At 32.7% G+C, this 26,576-nt stretch overlaps 1 pseudogene; it reads left to right on the top strand.

Annotated features, from left to right (window-relative positions):
* Positions 1 to 287: 287 nt before the first annotated feature.
* Positions 288 to 26,576, top strand: part of LOC124354866 — a 50,674-nt pseudogene continuing 24,385 nt past the window's right edge.

Raw genomic sequence — 26,576 nt, 5'->3', positions numbered from 1 at the left:
AATTTATGTTAAACATTTTTCTAACCTTTTACAACATTTCAAATGGCCTTTTTTAATAATGGTTTGTTGTTAATCATTGAATTTATTGACTACCAATCTATATTTGGAATTCATTTAATTCTGATTTTCGTAAATATGAAATAAGATTTTGTTCATAAAATTTACCATTATTATCACACCAACTATTTAAGTTTTTCATTGGTGGATAATATAAAGCCCCATTAACTGTTGCCACGCACTAATGTAGCATTTATGCATACATGATACATATTTATTTCTCTTTAGGTGACTCAGCGCTTCAATGTTGTCACTGTCGCAGCACAGAGCTCCACAAATACCAAGTGTGCTGAACATATTAGCCAAGAAGAAAAAATCTTATAATGTCATATTTATAGTGCACAAAACATTACACAGCTGGAAGAATGTCAAGATTCCGCTTTCGCAATGTAGCCTGGCAAGTAGAGGAGTTAGCAGTGAGCAGAAACTGCCGAGTCATGCACGGGTTGTCATCTGTGGCGCAGGTGTCGTGGCGAACTCTGTGGCCTATCACTTAGTCCAGAACGGTCTGAAGGATGTAGTCATCTTGGAACAAGGAAGGTCTGTTCTGTTATAATAATTAATATTACATTAATTATATAATACCCCTACCACCACCACCATCATACACCTTATTATTATTAACCCTTTGAGTGCCAGGGGCTAAGTGTCACCTATCTGAGTGCCAAGCACTCTTTTGGCATTTCTGTAGTATTCCGACAATTAATTCATAAGTTTTTCAAAAATAATATAATGAGATGGTGTTTGTTTTATTGTGTAGGGGGAAAGTAGGGTATGACTTATAATATTTATTTGAATGATAAAACATGTTAAAATTTTGAAATAAAAAAATTATGTTAAAAATGTTTAAAAATTTGGAATAAGAATTGTAATATTATGATTTTAATTTATTTGTATGAACCTTTTCTATTGTTTTGTATGTAAATAGGAACAGGTATAACTTACCAAGTTTCAATAAAGTATCTGTAATACTGTGTTTTGACTTCTTATATATTTGTGCAAAATGTTAAAAATCTGGAATCGCATATAACTTTTCTCTAATATTAATTTAGCAAATAGCTTTAACCAGTTGTAACAAATCAAATGAAGATAGATAATCTATTTTATGTATATAATGAGACTAAGTACATATACCATATATTAACATTTAGTTAGTAACATAATAATAAATATCTGAAAAGCTGACACTTCAAAAATACTTGTGGGCCAATCTTTGCAGTCCTTTGCATTTTTTGGAAATATCTGTGGGCTAAATATTTTCATCGGTTCTTGGCACTCAAAGGGTGAATGAATAGAATAAATGATTTTTGTGTTAATACAATGATTATCAATATTTTTATAAAAATTGTCTGTTATTTATATGATGGTAACTTGGGATCTCAGGGATTTTTTGGTTATTTCATTCTTTAAAACGTTCTACTGCTCTGATATCTTTGGTCAGTTATTGGTGTGTAGGGACGAGTGGAGAATCCAATAAAAGTTAAAAAGGGCTTGATTTAGAGGTGTTCCATGTTGGATCAACAATAACCGCAATCCAACCATCAGATTTTCACAAAATATTGGTTTGCTTAGAAGGAACAAAAACATAATGTTTTTCTGGAATGTTATGTGATATGACATATGAACCTTGTAGTTTCAAAAAATTAACTTTTTGCTAGATGAAGAGTAATTTTTAGCTAATCTTAAGATTTTGTAAGGGCATTTTTTTGAAGTAAGTAAAAATGATTTTTTGTTAAAATTTAAATTGTCATGAACTTCAACAAAACCAGATGTTTTATATTCTTCAAAAAAATCTATGTGAAAGATTATAATTGCTGAAAGTTTATTTATGAATCTCAATGGGAACAACTAACATTTAATATTAAATTACTTACAGGTTGTAATTTCAGATCAAGTATGCTGCTTGTTTTTCTCATTTTGTTTATTTGTATGTAAATCGAATGCAAGTAAAAAAAGTTCATTTTGAAATATGAAAATGTTTAACTTAAAAAAACCACTTGACATAAAACTGTTGTGAAAACTATTCTATATTATAATTTGCTGCAGCTATGTTATACTAAATTAATATAGTAAAAATTTCCAGGTTGAAAACGTGACAGGGCCAGTTTGTTGATATGACATGTATGTATCTTCACAACAATTATTTTAATTGTAGATTGTCAAATATTTATAGCCATTGTACCTAATGACTTGTTACGCAAATTTCTTTGTGGGTTAAATTAGAATACACGTGTGCCATTTGAGGTATAACAGTTTTTAAATTAATACGCTTCACAAATGCGCAATGTTTTAAATCTTATGTGAATCAACGCTGTCTTGGAAATAAAAAACTGTGTTTTGGTTTGTGAAATTTTAGCAAAAAGGTGAAAAAAATGGTTTAAACTAGGGTACTAAATTTATATTTAAATCTGAATACTATCAAGTTTTTCAGACTAAATATGTCTATATAAGAATAAGACTGTATTTTTTTAATGTTAGGTCCATAGATTCTCCCTTTTCTCAGTTTGGAAACAGTTCTACCATGTCTTCAGCGTAAATATTAACTGTGTTAGTATTCAGTTCAGTATGGTCTTATTTGTCGTCAACCTCATTCTTTTCAACCACCGCAAAGTAGAAAACAAGCAATCAAGTTCTTTTGAGGTCATTGGTAAAACACAAAGAACTTCAAGAATCTTTATTTCAAAACAAGTTTGCATTGTATACGTTCTACTTGGCTAAAGTTGTTTCTGGAGCATTCTGTGCAGAATGTTGGTCTTTCCATATATTTTTTCCATATCTGAAATTAGAATTAGTATTAAAAGTAAACTGCAACGCTTGGTATATTGTATTTACTTAAAATACAAGAAGCTAAGGAAAACCCTCATTGCACTTGTCCTACAGACCTTTGGCTTGCTTTCTGTCGAGGGATAGTGGACTCCTATATCTTGATTGTGTCACCTTGGAAGAAGGGGAGGCTAGCTCAGTTCCAGCCTCTTCCAGTCAAAGCGAGTAGGGGAAGGTACTCTCTCATGTTTAGGATAGCAACAGCCTTTAACACTAAGAGAGCCTTTAACAGTCATGCTTCGCAATAGAGAAGACCTATTGATCAATCTTTTTACCCCAATATTTCTACATCTGCAGTTTGTGATGAGCTGCTCCTGGACATATTATAGAGTTCCCTGATTGTAAGTGACACATATATGTTTGCTGTAGTTTTAACTGGAAGGTATAAGCCAGTAGAAATGAATCCATTTGAGGACAACCCTCAGTATTATAATACACTTATTTCACTGTTCATAACATGTGATTTTGTCTTATACAATTTCATTGCATTATAATGCTGAAAATACAGTTACATAAATGTTTAATGCCAGGGATTTTACTGTATGCCAGGATTTTACTGTAGTTTACTGGTAATAACAACTTTTTTAACCCTAAATTGTGAACTGAATATAACTGAGAATCAATTGATTGAATCCATTTAAATATTCTTTCTTCAAGTCAAATTAAATGTTATTATTACCTAAAAAACCATGTTCCAAAGCCACTTGTAACATTTTATTAAACATTCATATAGACCCTAATAAAAGTTGCCTACGTCTTACTCAAAATTGGGAGGTTCCTTTCTGAAGTGGCAGAATACTGAATTGAATCAACAGTTTTGTTTTAGATAAATTTCATTCTTTTATAGGCTTATAAACACAATAATTTAGAACACAAAGAGTAAAATAAAATATGGGTGTCTTCACAACAGATTACTATTAAACTTGTCATTAGACCCATTACTGAATGGGCACATAGAGACAGTATAGATGGGATGGGTTGGACAAAGGAAAGAGACTGGAAGAGGTGTCATAATAAGAACAGCACCTGAACATGGGATGGAAACAGCTTTACACAGTGCTGAGTCATGATCACAGGCTGGTGATGGCTTAAGGTAAGTGTAGATGGGTTTACACTAATTTTTTTATAAGTTATACTTTCATAATTAACTGTAGCCTAATAAATTTGTTTTATTTTAGTATATGATGGGGGAACATCTCATTTTTGGATCGGGAAACTCTTGGACTCTTCAAACCTTTGGCTGAAAAGAATATAATATCGAACAGTGTTCATTTGTACCAGAAGCTTCAAGAACAAGGACATAATTTGGGTAAGATGATTTAGATAGAAGGTGGCATTAAATCTTAGTGCTTTTCTAAATTGTGTAGGTACATTCATGACTTAACCCTTTCGCTGCCACAGTAATTTGGCCGATTCATGTCGAAAAACGCCGCGCGCAGTTTCCAGATGTGTGCCGTAAACCGCCGGCGCTGCATCGCATGTCACTCCCCAAAACTGCCGCGGCCGATATTGACTAATTGTAAGGGTTTAGTAAAACGTCAATAAATCTGTCAAAAATTGAGATATCTGCGTAATTTTTGTTTTGTTTTGTAGACAATAAAATTTCTCCGAAATACTATATATTTCGAATTAATAATAAAACAAAACTGTTTTTTTAATCTAAATATCTTTAGTTTTTAACTTTGAAATTTTTGTAAATTTTTATTTTTAAAATTAGATCAAATATTTTTTAATATTTTTTTCTGTTATTAGTTTATACGTTTTATTGAAAATATTATGTTAACAACGTTTCCTGAAAATTTCAGGTAAAAAAAAACTAGAAATAAATTTTGTATAGCACTTTAATTAAAATAACACATTTTTATTTACTAAATATAGGCATAGAAGAAATACTAAATGTTTCACACATTTTTTTACATAATGCTCTTCAAGAAATCCTATAAAACAGGTTGAAATAATAATAGTAAACACTAAATAAATTAAATATACCTATTAAAAAATGAGTTTTATAATGTAATTTTTGCATAATAATATTATTTTTTATATAATAATAAGATTATTTTTGTAATAATAATTATTATGCTTTTTTTTTTGTGGCACAAAAATAGTAGCCACAATAAAACAAACTTGCAAACTTGAAAGGTTACAGTACAAACTGTAAACAACAATAGACTGAAACCATTAAAGTTTTAAGGGTTGGCAGAAACGTCAAACAGCTGATGTCTGCCACAGCTGATTAGATCCTGTTTCATTGTTTGTATTCCGTAATATACACTAGTCATAGATTATATACTTGATGTGTTTTTTCACATTGAATGCCTTTTTTATCTTTCGCCACATGTATAATAATGACTTGTGATCATTATAGTAACGAAAAAATAAAATTATAACTAAAAGCCGATGACATCGGCTCATGGCGATTTTCGGTCCAAGGACGTGGGCCGATGTCATCGGCCCTCGGCGATTTTGAGTAGACACACGCGGGCCGATGACATCGGCTCTCGGCGTTTTTACGATCAAACTGCAGAGCCGATGACATCGGCTCTTGGCGGTGAAAGGGTTAATGAATGTTTTTTTAGAAAATGGATCTTTACACTATAGTACAGCAGATCCTTATATCATAGCTTCTCACTACCATCATTTTGGTTGCTAACTAGTAATATAATCAAGTTTTTGTTGTGTTTACAATTCTTCAAATTATGTATATATTGATTTACAGTGTAGATTAGAGCCATTCAGAGTGTTAAGTGTAAATATTTTAAAACAATGGATATGCAGTAAATCAGTTCTACTAATATTACTTCATAATATAAAGGTCTGACTAATTAATATAAAGGTTTAATTTAAGGATAGTTAAAAATAATAATGTAAGGTTAATTCAATATCCATCCAGTGGTTGATTTCATTGAATAGATGGAGTTTTGTATTAGAATGACCTCATTGTTTTCTCATAGTGTTGGAAGACTATTAATAATGTTTGATTTATGTCAGACACAGATAACTTGTATTAAAAAGGTCAAATACAATATATTATATTCATAAAAATTATTAAGACTTTTATTACTGAGTGATGCAGTGTCTACTGTTATTACACTTACCACACAATTCTCCTATAACAATATTGGTAGCGAAAATGTTATATTTGAAATTAAAAGTAAAACATGATAAAGCATACATAATTAAGTAAACATTTAAGTCATTCAAAAGCTTTCTTCAACTTTGGGTTTACCAAAGTAAAAATAATTTGTTTTTATACAATACAAGCCCTTCTTTGATTAAAAATCCAAAAACATTAAAGTAATACTAACACATGATTCATTGAGTGCAAACTATTTTAGTGATATGAAATCCATATGGGCCCCCTCAATGAACTGAGGTGTAATTGAAGATGATAAAGACAGGATTAAATACATTGACAACATGGGGACAGCTACAAGTGATCATCACCTACTAATTTTAATTACATTTCTTTCAGCGATATTATTTTATCATCTATTTCTGTCTTCCCCGTTGGAACAATTTAGACATATCTCTTTAACTTTTGTACCTCAGCTTGAGAAACTTATGAACAGATTTGTTGGGAGAGATTAATACAGAATGAACTAATACCTGGAACATAAAATGAACTTTGTGGACTGGGTTTTCAAGTTAAAAAACCAGGAATCATAACTTACACAACATCGATCCTAACTACAACATAGTAGGACACAGCTGACTAAAAGTATGAAACACATGTGTATAGTTTAAAAAAAAATGCATAGAGTAACTACTCTACAATAAATTATCAACATTACTAAGTAAGAGTGACTCAAGTTTTAACGCTTTTAGTAAAAATGTTTTGAAGGTCATAAGTAGAAAAAAAAATCTAATATGCGTAACTGCATATCGCAGAGTGATTTTCAACATTTGTAGACAAGTAACTGGTGTGCGCAAATGCATATGTCGGTAGTAAAGAAGACAAATATTCTCTTAAAAACCCTATAGTGTAAATGCATAGGGCTAATTAATTTACTCACATAATGTGACATGATGCGTTCTGCTGTTTACATCACAGAAGATAAGGGTTAAATAATTTTAATAGATGGGACCAAGTCATGGAATGATCTCTTGTGATTTTATGTATATGAGATTTTATGGATCTAAGAAATATTTCAGAGTAAGAGTTCGGTATTCAAAAAATATGGATGATTATTTAGTTGAATTGAAATTAATTCTGTTAATTAGACCGCTTATGATAATGAAGTGTATTGCAGGACTGAAGCAGGTGGGCAGCCTGAACCTGGCTCAGACTCAAGACAGGATGATCTTCCTCAAGAGGCGAAATGTCCTGCCAAGTGGCTACTGGATTACAGTGTGAAGTAAGCTAAATGAGCAGTAAGTGTATCGAGGCTCATCATTACATTATGCTTTGTAGGTTATCATCTTTTCCTGCAATTTTGTCACATTTCTGCTGCAGTTTTGGGCATTGTTGTATTGGGTTCCCCCTTTTTAATCATTACCATGCTTGACATTTGAGGGTCGTTTGGAAAGTAAACTGGTTTAATTAATAAATAATTAATGTAACTTTTACAGCTTTTTTGCCATTTACATTTGTAAGAACAGCTCTTAAACTATTTTTAAACATAGTTAACATTTACCTTTAAGCACTTATATTTAGATAGGTACTTTTCAATAGACTATCAATTGTATAAAATGCTGCTTATACATGATTACCACGACAAAGTGTGAACCCCACTTCATTGATTGGATCTTTTGGACATTGACATGAGAAATCCATGTTCCAGTGACCATGTAGTAAAGAAATGTGTTCTGCTTCTTTATGGTGCTGAATAAGGAACTATAGAGCTGGTCCATTTTGCTTTGTTTTGAGTTCGTTAGTCTTCTGGTATTCATCGAGTGCAAAATTTACAATATTTAAAGTATCTCAGTTACAGTTTTCATACACCAGAGTTTTTTTATCTGTGGAAATAGCTTTAAAAGATCTGTGATTGTAATCTTTCTGTTTTCCCCCCAATTTAATGACGAATTTGATCTATGAAATCACAGTAAACCACAGGTGGTAGGTCACTTCGCTTTTCATAATGAATATTTGTTCATTCTTCATGAAACAATGGCCACTATTTTTAAACTGCAGTATAGCTCTAATATCTTCTCCCTGCACAGAACACAATTTATGATAAATTTCTACCAGTTTAAATTTCTTTATCAAAAGAAATCCGATGATGCTATATACTTCACAGTCAGTAAGAGTTGATTGTGGTAGCCATTTTGATCTCTAGTTTAGAATATATTTTTACTATAACACTGCCAGATGCTGCACAGTACCTTTCAGATCATGCCGCTACCCATACCCAGTCAGCAACAAAGGCTGTGGCAACTTACTTTCACAACGACCCTCATAGTGATCTTATCCTTTTGCACCTTGGACTATCTGTTGTACACTATTTCACTGTATCTAACCTCAAGTGCTGGTTTTGTGGTGCCATCAATACCCAAGAAAATTATTTCCAAAACATTATTAAGATTTTAAGAACCTTTTAAGTTAAGCACATTTTATAAAATAAAAGTTATACTAATTTGAGTTTTTAGTGTATTTTGAAATATTTTTGTTTTTTATTGATAAAAAAGTTTGTTGGATGAATTTCTGTAAATCTTATTTTAAAATTAAGTTAAGAAATTTTCCTAAAACTCTTCAAACAGAATAAGGTAGTACAAACTTTGGGTTTAACATTGTTCTTATAAGACAAGTCAATGTGGCTTTTAAATACTCATTGTAAAATGGTATAAGTATTGGTGGTGCTCGTCAACCTAATAAAAGTTGCTTTGTTCCTAAGATGGCAACAATATAAAAAAAAAATCAAAATAATAATTCAGTTGAATAATGACATATTAATTCTGGTAAAGGTTTACTCATGCCACATATAAAAATTGTCAACCTTACTCTGGTGTGTTTTGCTTATTTCATAAATTTATTGTTTTATTAAGGGTGTTTGGTCTTCAAATACATGTTTAGATTTTTATGAAAATCTCTTTTTTTCCTCCTGTTACTGGAGATAAAATTTTAAAAGTTAATAGAATTTATGAGTCTGGATTTTCAGATATCTAGTTCAAAAAAACAATTCCTGATTAAAAGTTATATTTTTAGAAAATGTTTACAATGAAGGGATGTATTACAATTCAGCAATAATAAAATATGTTGCATTTTGAATTAAGAGAGGTGTTTTTTAATAAAACAGATAATTTTATTAAAACGCAAAATATTTAATTTGCTTTGAAGCACACTAAAGCATAAGATAATTGTGAAGTTGTAAATGCTAACAATTACAAGTGACAGATAAAACTACATTCAGTTTGATGATTATTTGTCCAGCTCATAAATATTACATTTAACAAACATCTATAATCTTGTCTGTGCTTTAGCTGTTGGGTCCTAATGACTGAAGAGACTGCATCCGTACCTGCACACAGACGACCTGGTCGGGGCCGCATGGGTACCTGGTGACGCTGTCTGCAACCCCATGGCCATCTGTCACACCCTGGCTACTCTCCGCTACTCAGGGTGGTAAGCTTTACTGGTTTTTTTTTTTTAATTGATACTTTTGTAGTAAACGGGTTGGTATTTAATCGTACATCTTGAATACAACAATTTCACTACATCCATGCCTACTTCATAAGTTGTTATCAGATCACCGATGAGTCCGGACCTCTTATCTTTGACGTCCAGCCTTATCTGATTGCAAGATTCTACCTGTCCAGCTGAGGTTATTACCTGCCGTTCTAGTTTTTATTTCTATTTGAGTCGTTTATTATATTTATTATTTTAAAATGTCAGAAAAGTGTGAAAAGTGCGATACAAATTTCGTTGCTTCTGATGTTGTGGCAAAGTGCGTTGAGTGTAAACGCTGATTTCACCCCGCGTGCTCACGTGCCGGTTCGACGCAAAATTTTACAAAGGGCAAGCATAGGTCCTGGAAGTGTGGAGGAAACTGCCTCGGTTTCATCAGTTTTGTAGCAACGAGGATAACGATATGAAAAACTTCATTGCAGAACTTCTTCAATCTTTCAAAAAAGACATCAACAAGAACACAGACGAAAAATCAACACGGTTTTTAGAATCTGTCAATTGCTTGTCGGCAGAGGTGAAAAAACTTGCAGTCCAGGGTGTTCGAGCTGCAAAATTTCTCAAGCAGAAGTTGGAAGCCCGCTGCAGTGACTTAGAACAAATAAACACCAAGCTAAATGAAGAGGTGCGTAATCTAAACAACAGCTGCAAGACATCGAGCAGCATTCGCACTCGGCCAACATCGAGATTGTCGGACTGCCAAGTACACATGGATATATACTTCTGTCTTTAAAAAGTCGCTCACACCATCAATGTCCCCTTCAGGAAAGAGGATTTCTCTTATCGCTCACAGGCTGTGTCTCTTCTCCAAAAAGCACGTCCATCCGCCAATAATTGGCGCAGTTTATCTCCAGGAAGGTGAGAGAAGAATGGTTGACGGCTGCAAGAGGGAGGAAGAACATCAACGCCTCTGATGTCGACCCAGTGCTGATCAACAGTCCGGTGTTTATTAATGAGCACCTAACCCCCCACAACAAGGACTCCAGCGAGAGAAGAAGATCAGTTTCACGGGGTTCTTCAAACGGAAAGATTCTCCGTCAAGGTGTCGGAGGGTGCTGAGACTGAAAGAATTACTTCTCTCTCTGATCTCAACAAGTTTGACCAGTAAAAAACTCTATTCCGCACAAGGTACACATTTTAGTTATGTTATTGTATTTTTAGTTATTGTTTAATTTAAATATCTGTTAAACACAATTTTTATTCTATTTGTTTCTTTTTAGCTTAAAGAAAGATTTTATTATTTTTTTTTTACAAGAATTAATTGATTTATTTTTGATAAGAATACATATCTGTATAAATAAGAGTATATTTTGTGTTATTATTCTTTCATCAATAGCATAGTATATAATAGTTTATTGTCAGTCTTTTTAACCATGTGTTCATTTATCTTGTGTCCATGTTTCAGTTTATATTTGGCAAATCCATAGTTTTATTAATTTATATCAATTGTACTCGTTTAGGGTTAAAATATTTGAGTAAAATGGCATATAAATAGAATTTTGTTAATTTTCAATTAACTTTCATCCTTCAAATTAAATAATCTCAAACAAAAATCATAATTAAGTTTATTAATAATTCATGAATGCTTATATGTATATTTTGTTGGAATTTCATCCTATTTTATTTAATAAGTAATACTAGTACCATTGTGACTATTTTTTCATAACATTTAATAATTTTATCTACAGCTTTAATTAGTGTATACTTAAGGGTATATATATATATATTTTTTAATATCATATGTAAAACACTCAAGTTCTTAGTCCAATTAAATCTATATTTATGTACTATATCTAAACCATACAATGCTATAATTATAACCATAACAGTATATAGGCTAATATTAGATATATTATATTCAAGTACTAGTGTTATAGAAAACCTGTCTTTTTAAATGTATTGATGATTATTTCGTTTCTTTATTCCATGGTTATATTTAACTGTAAAGGATGATGAGTCCTCAGCTGGGGGGTAGTCTGTGTCGGGGGTCCTGCTCACGAATAGGGACAATGACGGCTCTTTTAACTTTCACAAGTGCTTAGAAATTTCTGGTACTCGAACATTTGTCAAATTTTTTTCTAGGTCAGGAGAGAGCAATGATTGTCTAAAAATATTTCATTGCAATATTAGGAGCTACTATAAAAATTTTAACGAACCTCTAGTTTACCTAAATGATATGCCAAGCTTAGATATTGACCGAATGTTGGTTGAGGGAGGGGGAAGAGGGGGAGGCATTGGAGGGGTTTGACATTGTACTGACGGACAAGCAAACTTTCCTAGGTCACTAATATTTTCTATTAATGAGTTCAACTTCTTAAAAGAAATTAACTGCTACTACTAACAAATGTACAACTAGTTATAATAAATAGATTCCTTAATTGTTATATTATTAAATAACTTATAATTACTGCTTAATTTTTACATTGTTACTCTTTGTTTATGTTTTAAGGAGTTTTAAGTTTTTAGTTTGTATACTATTTCATGTACCGAAATTGGAAATAAAATTATGATTCAATTCAATTCAATTCATAAATCAAAGCGGCTTCCTTGTTTCCCGACTTTCATTCTAGTTTTTTTTTTTTTTTTACCTCATAAATTCAAGGTTATGTATAAGAAGTTGTGAGTAAAATCAACTTGCTCAGTGTAATGTCATGTACGAACAAACTTTTCTGTCACAACTTCAACTCCATATGTTGACTTCCATTTGCATCAGAAATGTATACAACTCACTTCGGTTTGGTATGCTCATAATAATTTTTTTTACCAGATGTTTTTATTAACCCCGTTCAAGAATAACTGTTAATTTAATTAGCAACAAACAATTATTGATGAAACGTACATTACAACACAGTAGTTATTAAATATCAAGTAGAAAAGTGTGACTGGCACTGTCTCAGACAATTTTGATTGAATTAAGGAATTCTCTCGGTGGTGTCAAAAAATTTTTCATTTTCTCATATACACACTCTTTCTGCTACCTACAAATAAACACATAACAATGTATGTTTTTGATTATGAGTGAATGTCGTAGCACAAGAATGATTGTTTTTGTTGGCAATGTTATAATAATTATAAATTAAAACAATCTCTATAGAGTCAAAGTCATGTTTTTTGTTGGCAGTGTCATAATAGTTAAAAATAAAACAATTTCTATGGAGTCAAAGCTATTCTACTACAGTGGGTAAAAATGTGAATTCATTTAATAATTTTATTTATTAATTCCATTTACTGTTTGTTGCTATATTTTTAAACTGAGTGAGTCAGTCAATTACCACATAGCCTACATCTTTGTAATACTGGTGATAGTTTAAATGTATTATAAATATCAAAAAATTAAAAACTTAACATCTTTTTAAAGCTATTTTTCTCCCAACGTTTGAATTTTTTTATGTCATAAGTATCTCTTATCTGACATTTAATTTTTTTTGACAGGTAGAGTATCATAAAATTAGCCTGCATCCAAATTTAAAGAATTTTTCAACAAATATGAACTCAAATCAAATTTGTTTACATTGCTATGTTCAGAAAGAACTGTTTTATCACATAGGTATGTTAAAGGAATTTTAGGTCAATGTATAATATAATGTAGTAATATTGTAAAAAGCCTTTATAGTAGTTAAACCTATACCATGTAAGAAAACCCAATGGTTTTTAAAAAGTCTTATCTCGCATATATTTTTGTACGTAATTAACTCGAATTGCTATAACATGTGTTCATTGTTAAATATTGTTTTTAAGACAAATCAATATAAATGTCCCAAAAATATGTTTCTTTAATAAATTTTTTTAATGTTTTTAAGTATTTTAATTAGTCATTATTTGTGAATATTTGTAAAATAAAAGAATGCGATAAAATTTTCTGGGAAGCTGTTACGTAATAGAATACCAAAACTTACCCTAATTGTTAGACAATAATAGACAAGCAGACCCATGGATTGGCTTGGTGAAAATCACTAGTTACAAAAAAAATACACTTTGGCAGTATAAAACAGAAATGTTTTGTTATTTTTCATAAAATATACTATATGCACCAGATCTGGCAAAATTTTCCTGTTACCAAAAATGTTTATGGTTCCAAAATATTTTAGTTTGAAAATGAAAATGTTATTGTAACATTACTGTAAATGAAAAATTTATTAGACGTTTAAAAATATACTTTAACAGCTTCTTCCAGTCATTAAAGAAACATTGGCTTTCGATTAGAGCCATGGTAGAGCATGTAAAAAAACAATAACTTTCAATCAAATATAATTATTTTGTAGGTGTGACTGAGAATGTGTATAAGGTATATAGAAAATATTGAAATAAAGGATTAAATATAACAAAAATGTATTTTAAAATATTTAGAACAGAGCAATTGTAACATATTAGTGATAAGTAACATTTAAGTTGAATATGTAGATTTTCTAACCAACTAAGAATACATATTTTAGGTGCTCGGTACTTTGAGAACTGCACTGTGGAGAAAGTACAGGCAAAGAATGGACGAGTTTCTGGCGTAGAAACGAGTCTTGGAAACATCTATTGTGAGACATTCGTCAATTGTGCTGGCATGGTGAGCTATATCCCTCTACAGTACTTATGTTACAGTGACTTTCATTGTCTTTATAACAAACATATTCACAAATTTTTATTATAAAATAGATTTGTTATTCTTAAGTTTTTAATTTTTCAAATGTTGAGTTCAGCTCAGCTCCAACTCTCCTGCTTAGTGCAACGTCTGAAATCAAACGCTGTCACAGACTTGACTCCTGAATTCCCTCTGAAGAGATCCAAAAAATTTGATGTTGAAGAAGCTCAATATGAACTCTTTACATCGTTTCAACTTCAGAGACTCCTAGACTACAGAATCAAGAGTAATCTAAAAGAATAGGTATTCTCATTGTCTCATCAGGTGTACAGTTGAGTGCGTTATGATGTTTTAGACACAATCCCAAAGCATGGTAAACAACCGAGTTTTCTACACATAATGTGGCTATGGTAGGAAGGGTGTAACCAGATTCCAGGAGTCAGGTCTGGAACAGTGTCAGATTATAGAAGCTGCACTGAGCAGAAGGTGAATTGGTGCCAAACTCAACTTTGGTATTAAATGAACCCTCACCACCGATGCTGTTCTGTTTGTTTGAGCAGTAGAGAAAGTTAAGTTAAAAACTGAATTTTTTTGTGATTCATAAATTAAAGTATAGTTGCTGCCATTCATGAACAATGCTTTATTTGCAAGACTTAAAACAAGAGGTAAAAAAGTGGCATTTGTCGTTTCCACTGGTCACTGAAAAAATAATTTCCAACAAATAAGCTTTTGATTGACGTTATCTCTTTATAAAGTTATTGTAATTGTAAGGAAAGACTTGGAGTGTTGTGAACATGGCTATTCTACACTGCAGTGTATGTCCAGTGGGCGCGGGACCTGGGTCTGAGAAGTACACCGAAGGTGCGAGTGCCAGCCTACCCTGTGCAACACTTCATAGTGATGACAGAGCCCCTGGCCGGTTTGCCACCCCCGGACTCCCTCCCCTACATTCGTGACTATGACTCCAACACATTCATCCGACAGTACAATTCTGGCTTCATGATTGGTGGTTTTGAGCGGAACGCTAAGGCAGCTTTTGTAGATGAGAAGATACCCTTTCAGTGGCAGGACAAGCTGGCTCAAGATTGGGATCACTTTAGTGAGTACAATTCAAATTGTGCTGTATAATTGAAGTTGATTTAACTTTTTAAACATCATTTTTACTGTTATTGTAATCAAGATTAATGTTATGCCATTGGTTTTGGAGGCTGTTCGTCAACAGTTGTTATTGGAAGGTAATGCTTGTGGTGAAGTGCTCATGTCTAAAAACAATGCTTGAGATTACATTTTGTCTAAAATATCAAAAGTAGTTCAGTTTTAATAAACTATGAATAAACTCTAGTTATTTACAATAACTATCCCTGAAAACTTCTATTAGATAAGTAAATCAGCAGGTTTACCTTAACAGCTTTCTTCTAGTTTACACTGATTTTAAAGAAACACATCAATTAGTGTGTTCACTTTAAATTAGTAGACACTAGAAACAAGTTTTCAGTGTAAACCTGCTGATTTTCTTATCGATTACAAATAATCCTGGCTTTTAACCCTAATAATACAAATCTATCTCCTATAATTTAGAATATTTACAATGAAAACGAAGTAAAGGTTTCCTAAATAGAGCACTAGAACCTCTTGAGAGTCACAGCATAACAGGTATTAGATCGCATCTCCTTCCTGAATGCAAGAGGAAGAATTTTTAGGTTAGTTACTTAATATTTAATTTAAAAGCTGTCAATACTTACAAAATGAATTCATACTCTGGTATTGGTAGCTATGATTCAAGATTCAAGATATTTTATTGTCATTAAGCAATTTACATGCAATAGACAAAGTCATAGCAGCAATATTTAACTGTTTACTCTAAAACAATAGTATATTTAAAAGCATAAATAAATAATTAATTAAAATTCACAACTAAAACTTAATAAATAAACATGATACATACAAACTAAGTATAAATAGTAAATCAAAATTATAAAATAATTTAAAAATCAGAGTATAATTTAAAATAATAATTTAAAAATTCGTCAACTGAGTAGAAATCATTCATTTTTAACCATTTACTTAACACTAACTTAAATCTATTCATTTCTACACTAAAAGCTCCCTGAGGTAGTTTATTAAATAATTTAATCTTCATGAAGATGTGGCTACTTTTTGATTTTTCCAACCTTACTGAAACTTGATTAAGTAAGTAGTTATTCCTTGTATTGAGAGTATGAATATCTTGCCTAAATTTAAAATGGTACAAATTTTCCTTAACACTAACTAAACAAGAATAAAATATACATACTAGGAAATGTCATTATTTGAAGTTCTTTAAAAATGGGCAAACATGACTCTCTTTCTGGTATAGATTTAATTGTCCTTCGAGCTTTCTTTTGCCAAATAAAAATTCTATCTGCATGACTGCTATTACCCCAAAGTGTAATTCCATACAGAATATGAGAATTAAAAAAGGCATAGTAGGCTGTGATCAACATGGACAAGTTAACAAAATTTTTTAGTTTTCTTAACAAGTAGATAACCCTAGATAACTTTTTACAGACTATTAATATGTGAGCTCCAACTTAACCTGCTGTCTAGATGATTGCCAAGTAATTTAACAGGCTTACTACTTTGAACTACTTCCCAATTCAGAGAGAAAATTATTTTTTTCAGTTTCACTATTATTTACCATCAATCCATTTGATATAAAACCATTCCAGAGCCATACCCATAGAATTATTTTGTTTAGTTATCAAATTATCTAAAGTTTTGTCACAGTTTAAAAGTGTTGTATCATCCGCATATAATTCAGTTGGACATGGCATGTTAAATGATAAATCGTTCACAGCAACTATAAAAAGGAAAGGTCCTAATACTGATCCTTGTGGAACTCCTTTCTCTGTAATTTTAAAATCTGATTTTTCATTATTTATCGTTACCATTTATTTTCTTCCACTTAAATATGATTTTATTAAATTGATTTCTTTATTTTTAATTCCATATGCAGTTTATCAATGATTAGGATATGTGAAATACAATCGAATGCTTTTGTTAAGTCAATCAAGGTAGCAGAGGAGATTAGTTTATTTTCAAAGTTTTCTAATACAAATCATATTTTAATACAAATTTTACTGAGGAAACATCGAAACGATTAATTAACTTTTTAAAAGATAAATTAAATTTAAACATTACAAACGATAAAAACATAAGTTCAACGGGATATGGAGCAACAATAGATGCTGTTTTTACAAGATATTTAGCAAGATTTTATACCAGAATTTTTATTTCTTATTTCAATTATTATAAGCCCATAATTTTACAAAGAACAGTAACATTTTAACTATTTTGAAAAGGAAGTGAGGAAAAGAATAACATATGTCAAGATATTGTGAAGAAGTATATGAAAAGAGATAAGACGAGTTCCTAAGTTGCTAATTTTGTTAATCATAATAATACTACAGAATTTTGAAAATTGTAGCGAACTACCAGGGGTGCAACTTCTTGCATGTTAATAATGTAGTGTCATCAAATAATACAATACTACAAGTGCATTTGTAAAACTTCAAGAAAAAGATGTGTAAAAATCAAACAAACAAAATGAGATACAGAATTTGAAGAATTGTTTTTAAGTATCCTTTTCTTGTGATTCATGAAAACAAGACAAAAGAGGTAATGGGTTATTTTTATTAAATATTGTAATAAAATAACACAAAGGCCTATATAGGAAAGAGGTAGAAAAAATCTAAAATCATTGAACATATTGTTTCGTGAATGTGGGAGAATTTTCCAGATAAACAGACCAACCTCCGATACAAAGAGAATGTGATCAAACAATCAAGAACCCTGACAGTAAAAAAAGGGATAATAGATGTTTAGCAGTGTTGGAGAAAGTTGAAAAAAATAACACAGCTGTGGTGGGAAGCGTTGATCCATGCGAATGTTGAATATAGCTCCATTTCACCTTCTGCTTAGTGTCAGATATCAGACACTGCACTAAGCAGAAAATGAAATGGAGCTAAATTCAAAATTTGCATCAAAGTATTTAATTATGAAACTTTGTGTTTAGATTATTTGTGTTATACATACCGATGTCCAGAATATTAGATTTCTCCCTTCACTGCTCAGATATTATATTTTTAAACGATTTGGATTGCAAGTAAGAAAGTAATATTATCTCACCAATAACTTGCTGTTCCAGTGCCTCTGTGGGAAGCTGCTAAGGAACGAATTCCGTTGCTTCAGATTTCCAAGAATCCAGTGCTGGCTAATGCTCCAGATAATTTCACTCCCAACGGAAAGTGGATTCTAGGTGAAGCTCCAGAGGTACTAATTCTTATGTATGGTATTGATTAAATATTTAATGTGGTGTAACAGCAGGCTAACAGTTTCTTATTTGTAAAACAATACAGAGAAGCCATACCTGTACATCTCTTTGTATGGAAGATGGAGGAATAAATCCTTTGAAACATATGTCACTATAAATTTGTCTATTGTTGATAGAAAATAAGTTTTTCGCTAATATAAATTCATAATATACTGGTACTTGCAGGTCGATAACTACTTTGTGGCAGTGGGTATGAATGGTAATTCTCTCCAAGGTGCTGGTGGAATTGGGAAAGCGGTGGCGGATTGGATTGTGGAAGGAGTGCCTAAGCAGGAACTGTTGCCTTTCGAGGTGAACCGCTTTGTGGATCTCCACAACAATAGACAATACTTACAGCAGAGAGTTGTCGAAATTGTGGAAAGGTACCCTTATCATTTTTTAATGAGTTGATAGTCAGCTGGCCAATTCCTTTGCAACTTGTTGATACTAAACTTCTTTTGTATGACCAACTGTTTAGGCAAGATGTGATGCCATTTTAGAAAATTAAACTAAGAACAGGTCTAAAAGAAGTTTATTCATTGCTCTACACAGGTGCTTTCATGTATTCATAAAGAATGTAATTAATTAAATACAGACATCAGAACCATAAATTGTAATTGAATCCTCTGTAATTTCAATCACCTTGCATTATAAACTTTAATACAAGGTTTGCATTATAAACTTTTCTACTATACACATGAATTTACTATTCTTTCATAACACAATTTGTTAAGTTCATAAAAAATATTATAGTCCTTGTGTGCAGAGTAAATTTACATGCATATTTATTTGTTTAGTTATATTTAGAGGCTGCATGTTCTCTTTTACATAAAAATGGTTCTCCAAAATCTCTTTGTAGTTTTACTTGGGGAATTCAGATGTTCCAATGGAATCCAGGTGAGTTATAGATAATGGATGATACATAGAGTCTCTATGTACCAAATGACAATCTAAACAAGGTGTTGCTAGAGGAGAGTATCTCAAAGACTCCCATCAGAAAAGGTTATGGAGACTATTAGAATGTCTATAGAAGGATTTTCTTGAACTTTTTCATTAAAAGGTTAAAGGTATTATAAATATACTATATGCATTGTTATTTTTTTTAAGTTCTTGTCCTTTATGAAAATATACTACCTCATTCACCTGAAATTGTGGCCGTAAAATTAAAAAATTTAGGATGTCAACTCAGTCCATTTCTAACCAGTTTTTTTGATTTGGCTCCCTACCTGATCACCAATTGAAAACAATATCTGTTCTTAAGAGATTTATTTCAACGGAGGATAAAATTGTGGGAAATGTGCAGATTTCAACCAATTCTCTTATATGGAAAGAGAAAAATAAAATCAGATTAATTGAAGTGTACATTCCTATGTTAAAAATTTGTAGTATACCAAAGATGTCATGTATGAACTGCCTTTATAGTCTGTGCAATGAAATGCCAGTTAATGCCTATGTACACTGTTACAGACACTATGCTATAGAGTTCCCCACTCAGAGCGAGTACCAGACCGGGCGTCGTACTCGGTGCTCGCCGCTGTACTCAGTGCTAGAGACTCGAGGCGCTGTGTTTGGTGTCAGGATGGGCTATGAGCGCCCTCTCTACTTCGACACTACTTCCAAAAGCAAGTATTATTTTATAACCATTAACGTCCATCCCTCTTGTAGCATTCATTTAACTTCTTGTTCATCAGCCATTTGTGAGGATCATACAAGAGTATTAACAAAAATTAGAAATATAAATTAATATATCGCTGTATATCTTTTATTTTATTAAGAATATTGTTGTGGCACAAAACAGTATTTGTATGTATATTTCTTTTGTGTGTTTACAAATCCGTAGACAAAGAATATGAAAGTGTGTGAGTCTGTGCTTTAATCAACCTATTTTTGATAAAATAAAAATCTGAAGTAGCCTTTAGCAGGTAAATTCAATGTAGATTCTTAAAATGTAGCATGTTACATATATTTTAAGACCACTCCTAGTAAAAGTGAAAAAGACTAAACAAGTTAGATGATGCGTCATCAGATTTTTTACAAAAATAAGCATATATTGATTAATATATATGTTAAATGTTACGGTTGGGCTGTTACCAAAAAATTCAATATTTATATAAAGATTGTGGTCTTGATTCTGAATTTAATAGAAATTCCTGTGATATTTGTGATTAAGAATTTACACATTAAATGGTTTAGTTTTGTTACCATTTAAGCAAATCAGACCAGTAAAAGCAGCTAGCCAACAATTTCAAACCACCATTAGCCACTGTTGTAAATAAATAGTCAGAGGATTAATAATCAAGTTAATGTTTATTAATTAGCAAATATACACATTAAGTACACCGACAATGTAACACGTGGAAGACGTACGGAAAAGAATAATAATATTTATCTATAACAGCTGTTGTAAAAGTTGGCGCATGCGCACGTTGATTTCTTTGCTGTCGTAGTGTGTGTCTGTGTGAACCACCAATACACGCGGGTATTGTCAATTATTTATAACACCCCTCCTCAATATCTGCGTGGATCGGTTACTTCAGACCCAAGGTCCCACAATGTTGCCAGTGTTTGATTGATGGTAGTGATTTCGTGAAAATATCGGCTACCATTTCGTCCGTCGGTATATGTTCCACCTTGATCTGTCCTTCTTGCACTTTCTCTCGGATGAAGTGATGACGAATGTCTATATGTTTTGTCCGGGGGTGAAACATAGCATTTTCTGACATCATTTTGGCACTCTGATTGTCGCAAAGAATTGTGCCGTCGATTGATTCCGTTGCTCCCAATTCAACCAGTAGACGATTCAGGAATATTGATTCCTTTGCAGCCTCGCCCAGAGCCATGTATTCGGCTTCGGCAGTTGATTGTGCCACTGTTTTTTGCTTTCTGGCTTGCCAGCTTATGGCTGCGCCACCCAACAAGAAGGTGTATCCTGTGTATGACCTTCTGTCCAGTGTACATGCACCCCAATTTGCATCAGCGTAGCCTGTCAATTTTCCGATATTTCCATCAAAATGCAGGGAATGATTGGCTGTCCCTTTGAGGTATCTCAAAACCTTTTTAGCCGAACCCCAGTGATGATCGGATGATTTGTCGTTGAATTGTGCGAGCACACTCACGGTGTATGCTATATCCGGCCTCGTACATACCGCCAAGTACATCAATGAGCCTACCAGCTCTTTGTACGGATGATTATTCGAAGATTTTCCTCGGTCTTCTGCTGTTCCCTCGATTTTTGTACTTGGACTCGCTGGTATTTCCACCGGGTTACAGGAATCCATTCCAAATTTCTTCAAAATTTCCAGAACGTATCCTCTTTGTCCCATTTTGATCCCGTTTTGTTGATCAATTTCGATGCCTAAGAAATATTTGGCTTCTCCAAGGTCTTTGATGCCTATTTCTTTATTTATTTCATGTTTTACGTGATCCAGCAGCGCCTCATTGTCCGAAAATACCAACATATCATCTATCCAGACAGCAATTACGATGATATTATTTTCGCGCTTCGCAGTGAATAAACACGGGTCTGATACCGTCGGTTGCAATCCAATTTTTCTTAAAATTTTGGTTAAATGGTCGTACCACATTTTTCCTGATTGCTTTAACCCGTAGATAGCCTTCTTCAAACTGCATACTTGGTTCTTTTTCTTTAATGCTTTCTGCATCTCCATAGCTGCTTTGTATGTCTTCGAATCACGTCTTTCAGTTTGTACGATGTCATTCACGGCCTCAGTTAGCCCCTCAGGCAGTTCCATGTACAGCTCTTCCTTGAGCTCACTGTTCAAATATGCCGTCTTGACATCCCAATGCTGAACTTTGGTATTAAACCCTGCTGCTAATGCCATCGCAGTTCTAATCGACTCGAATCTTGCCACCGGAGCAAATGTATCGTCGTAATCAAATCCTGGTCGTTGAGTAAACCCTCGTGCGACGATGCGCGCCTTTCTGCGCTCGATTGTACCGTCTGGATTTAATTTATTCTTGAGTACAGTTCGTGTACCGATGACGTTCTTGTTTTCCGGCCTTGGCACTACTTTCCAAGTCCCATATTCGAGATGTGACTTCACCTCGTCCATGATAGCACGCTTCCACAGCTCAGCGTCATCTCCAGTTAATGCTTTATCTGTTTGCACGTCGACATTGAACACTAATTCCTCGAAGATGTGTCTATCTTCGTTGTTATATTCATCAGAATCGCAGGAGTCTTTTTGCTCGCGGTGTCTCTTTCCAACTTGCACAAAGGATGATTCTAACGGCCTTTTCAAAACACGACCTTGCTCGTCGTCAATGAATACGTCGTTGTCACCAGTATTCATATCTTTTCCGCGGCCTGATCCAGTGCTAGAGACACTTTCGGGTCTACGATACTTTCGTGGACGGCCTCGGCTGCCGGTCCGTATCTTAGGCGGTCTGCCGACTCTTTTTAATAATAATAATAATAATAATAATAATAATAATAATAATAATAATAATAATAATAATAATAATAATTTATTTGCCGTTAAGCAGGGAAGCATTGACAAAGTCATAATTCACATGTATACATACAAGCATGTCAAGTACAACTAAGTTTAATTAAAATTATAACTATACAAAACTTGAATAATATTAATTCAAAAGTCTATGATATTCAAATTAAAAAATTCGTCAATGGAATAAAAGGGATTATTTATCAGCCATTTATACAACTTTTTACAGAAGGTTTTCTCAGGATATTTAATGATTAAGTTTTGTAATTTATTATATATTTTTAGTGAGATGACAATGTGGCTATTCAATGTTTTAGTCAATCTACAAGAATTAATGTTTGACTGGTTTTTAGATCTTGTGTCATACTTATGACTGCTTGGTTTAAGCATATCAGAGTTTTTAAAAACATACAGGATCAAGTCAAAGATATACACATTGATCACTGTAGGAATATTTAAGCTTACAAATATGGGTTTACAATGTTCTAAGGGCCCTGCATCAGAAATGGTTCTGACAGCTTTTTTCTGTAGCACGAGAATTTCCTCTATCCTACTGCAGTTTCCAAACAGAATTATTCCGTATCTGAATACCGATTGAAAATTTGCAAAGTACACTGATCTAATGTAATTTTGATGAATGCAATAAGTTAACCGCTTTAATAAAAATATTACTCGAGATAATTTAATACTTAAATAATCAATATGTGGTCCCCAAGTAAGAGTCTTGTCAACATAAATTCCTAGAAACTTTACGTTAGTAGAAGGGTTATCTTTTAGAAAGTTTTCATTAAATTTTCTCAAAGAAAATGAGATTTTTTGTGTTTTTTTCTTCGTTTAAATGGAATCCATTCGACATGAACCATTCAGAAGCCTCTTTTAAAGTATTTAGACAAAGAGATCTAAGTTCTTCAAGGTTTTTATTAGAATTAAAAAATGTAGTGTCGTCAGCATACATATAGGTTTTACCTTTAACCGAATTTGGAAGATCGTTAATACTAATTAAAAAAAGGAGCGGCCCCAGTACAGAGCCCTGAGGTACACCGTATGAGACCACTAACTCCTTGGACCATTCTCCATCTATACAAACCTTTTGTTTTCGATTGCTAAGGTATGATTTAAAAAAACTTAATTGTGACCCTGAAACACCATAGTAGTTCAATTTCATTAACAGTTCTGAATGATTTACACATTCAAAAGCCTTGCTCAGGTCACAAAGGGTGGCCTGAGCAAAAGCCTTGTTCTCAAAGGCTGATAGCACATCTTGCACCAACATATCTACAGCGTCAATAGTAGATTTTCCCTTTCTAAATCCAAATTGAGAATTACTTAAAAATTTGTTTCCTTCAAAATACGCATTTATCTGGTCATAAACCAACATTTCAAATATTTTGGATAAAACGGGAATAATCGAAATTGGGCGATAACTCTGCGGCTTGTCCTTGGGCCCCTTCTTAAAAACCGGACATATCCGACTTAACTTCAACTCGTCAGGAAAAATTCCCTCCACAAGACATAAGTTAAAAACAGTAAGACAAAGGACTTGCAATGGATTTTATTATATTTTTTAAAAGGTTATTGGACATTAGATAAATGTCACAACTATTTGAGTTTTTAAGACTGCTGGCTAATGTAATTACTTCATTAGGAGTAATTGGTCGCCATGCAAAATTTTGAGAATTCACTGGCAAATTTTTAATAAGCTCCTCTGAACCATATCTAGAGCAGCCCATTTTATTTTTTATTTCATTTACAGAATTGATGTAGGAATTATTGAATGAATCAGGTGAAATTCCAATGTTAGAATTATTTACAAAACTCATTTTTCCATTATCTTTTATTATTTTCCAGGCAGTTTTACATTTGTTGCTGCTATTATTTATTAATTTTGTATTATGAGTTAATTTTGCATTTTTTACTGATTGTTTATAATGTTTCTTCAGGTCTAAAAAAGCTTTTATTTCAGGTTCTGAGGCCGATTTAGAATTTTTTACTATACCATTCAAAAATAATAATCTTTTTTTTATGTCAGCTAGATCATTAGTATACCAATTATGTTTTAATACTGATAAATTATTCTGGTTTACTTTTTTTAGTTTGGCAAAATAGTTGATATTGTCTATTAGCAATTTAAAAAAAATTTGAAAAGCACTGAGAGCAGTTGGTTTATTCATACTCAATATGCCATCCCACTGATACGTGTTTAGTTTGTCTGTCAAGTGTGCCCAGGCATTATTAGAAACAAATAATTTGTAATAACTGACAGAATCTGGACTATTTTCCGCTAATTGTTTTTTCCTCTTTACTGAACCAAAAGGTGCATGTATTATGAGACCATTGTGGTCAGAGAAAGGAAAGTTAAAAATGTCACAATCTATTTTAAATTCTCTTTGGTAATTTACTAGAACATTGTCCAGACAATTAGCACCTCTGGTTGCTTTATTGTTTATGTAATAAAAATCATGCTGGCGCATGACATTACAAAACTGTTTTGACATGTTATTAGTTTTGGTGACGTCAAAATTAAAATTAAAGTCCCCCCCTATGATAGAGGTGTAATTTGGGCAGCTAGCTAAGAAAGAGAGCAACTTGTCAAGATTTTCAAGGAAGATATGTGGGTTTCCGGATGGTGAGTGATAAAGTGACACTATTATAAGTTTTAAACTATCAATAAAAATTGCAGCTGCCTCAAAGTTTACTTCTGAAACAAATTGATTTACATCACATGTCCTGCTTTGGACATCATTGCGGGTAAAAATCAACGAACCCCCGCGAATGTGGTTTGACCGACAGAAAGCGCTGACACAGGTATAACCATCAGGTGCAGCTAGTTTAATTTCCTCCTCTTTGAGCCAGTGTTCACACAAACCTACCACAAAAATATTTTTATCAGTTAAAAAGCTATCCAAAATTGAAATTTTATTTTTTAGACCTTGAATATTTAAAAACAAAACACTGGAATTTGACCCGTTACAGTTAGAGACAGTATTCAGATTAGTATTAGTATTTTTTTTTTGTTTACTTGTGTTTTGGTTACGTCTTAAACCTAAGCATAATTTATTTCTATGGGTCTTACTCCTAAAAAATCTATATTTATAGGCGTACTATTTAGTGAACCTGTAGCACATGACACACAACTGACCATATCATCACCAGCACATTTATTACAAATGTTACCACTAGATACTGCCGGAGTGAAGTGAGCATCTGTATTATCATCTAAGGTAGCAGGCTCCATTGTCTCCCCGTCTGAGGTCACAGATGATGACATCTCATCAGCAGAACTCAAAAGTGCTGTCATCTCACTGGGAGTTGCTGGATGTGTTAGTATGGTTGAAGCGAGACCATCAGAAGATATCGGTATTGCAGCTGGGGACATATCAGCTTTCTCCCACAGTTCACGGTGTGAAGAGATGGTGTATCTTAGCTTCTCCACAAAGGCGGAATAGGATAGTCCGTTTCGAAGCTTCCTTTTTTGCGTACTCATTACATGTGACGATGTAAACAGAAGCTTTACTGACTTTAATAAACTTAATCAGTTCAGCAACAAAGTGTTCAGGTTCAATACCATCTCTTGTACAACCCATTGGTGAACAAATAAGTTGTTTTAGACCCCTTTTTTTAAATTCTCGAGTTAAATCTTCAAAAGCTAGGTTATAATTGCTAATTTTGGGTTTTTGGTAGTATTTA

The sequence above is a fragment of the Homalodisca vitripennis genome, chromosome 2 (genome assembly GCF_021130785.1).
Source record: "Homalodisca vitripennis isolate AUS2020 chromosome 2, UT_GWSS_2.1, whole genome shotgun sequence".
In the NCBI taxonomy this organism is placed as follows: Eukaryota; Metazoa; Arthropoda; class Insecta; order Hemiptera; family Cicadellidae; genus Homalodisca; species Homalodisca vitripennis.
The sequence above is the reverse complement of the archived record's forward strand: the minus strand, read 5'-3'. Positions and strand labels throughout refer to the sequence as shown.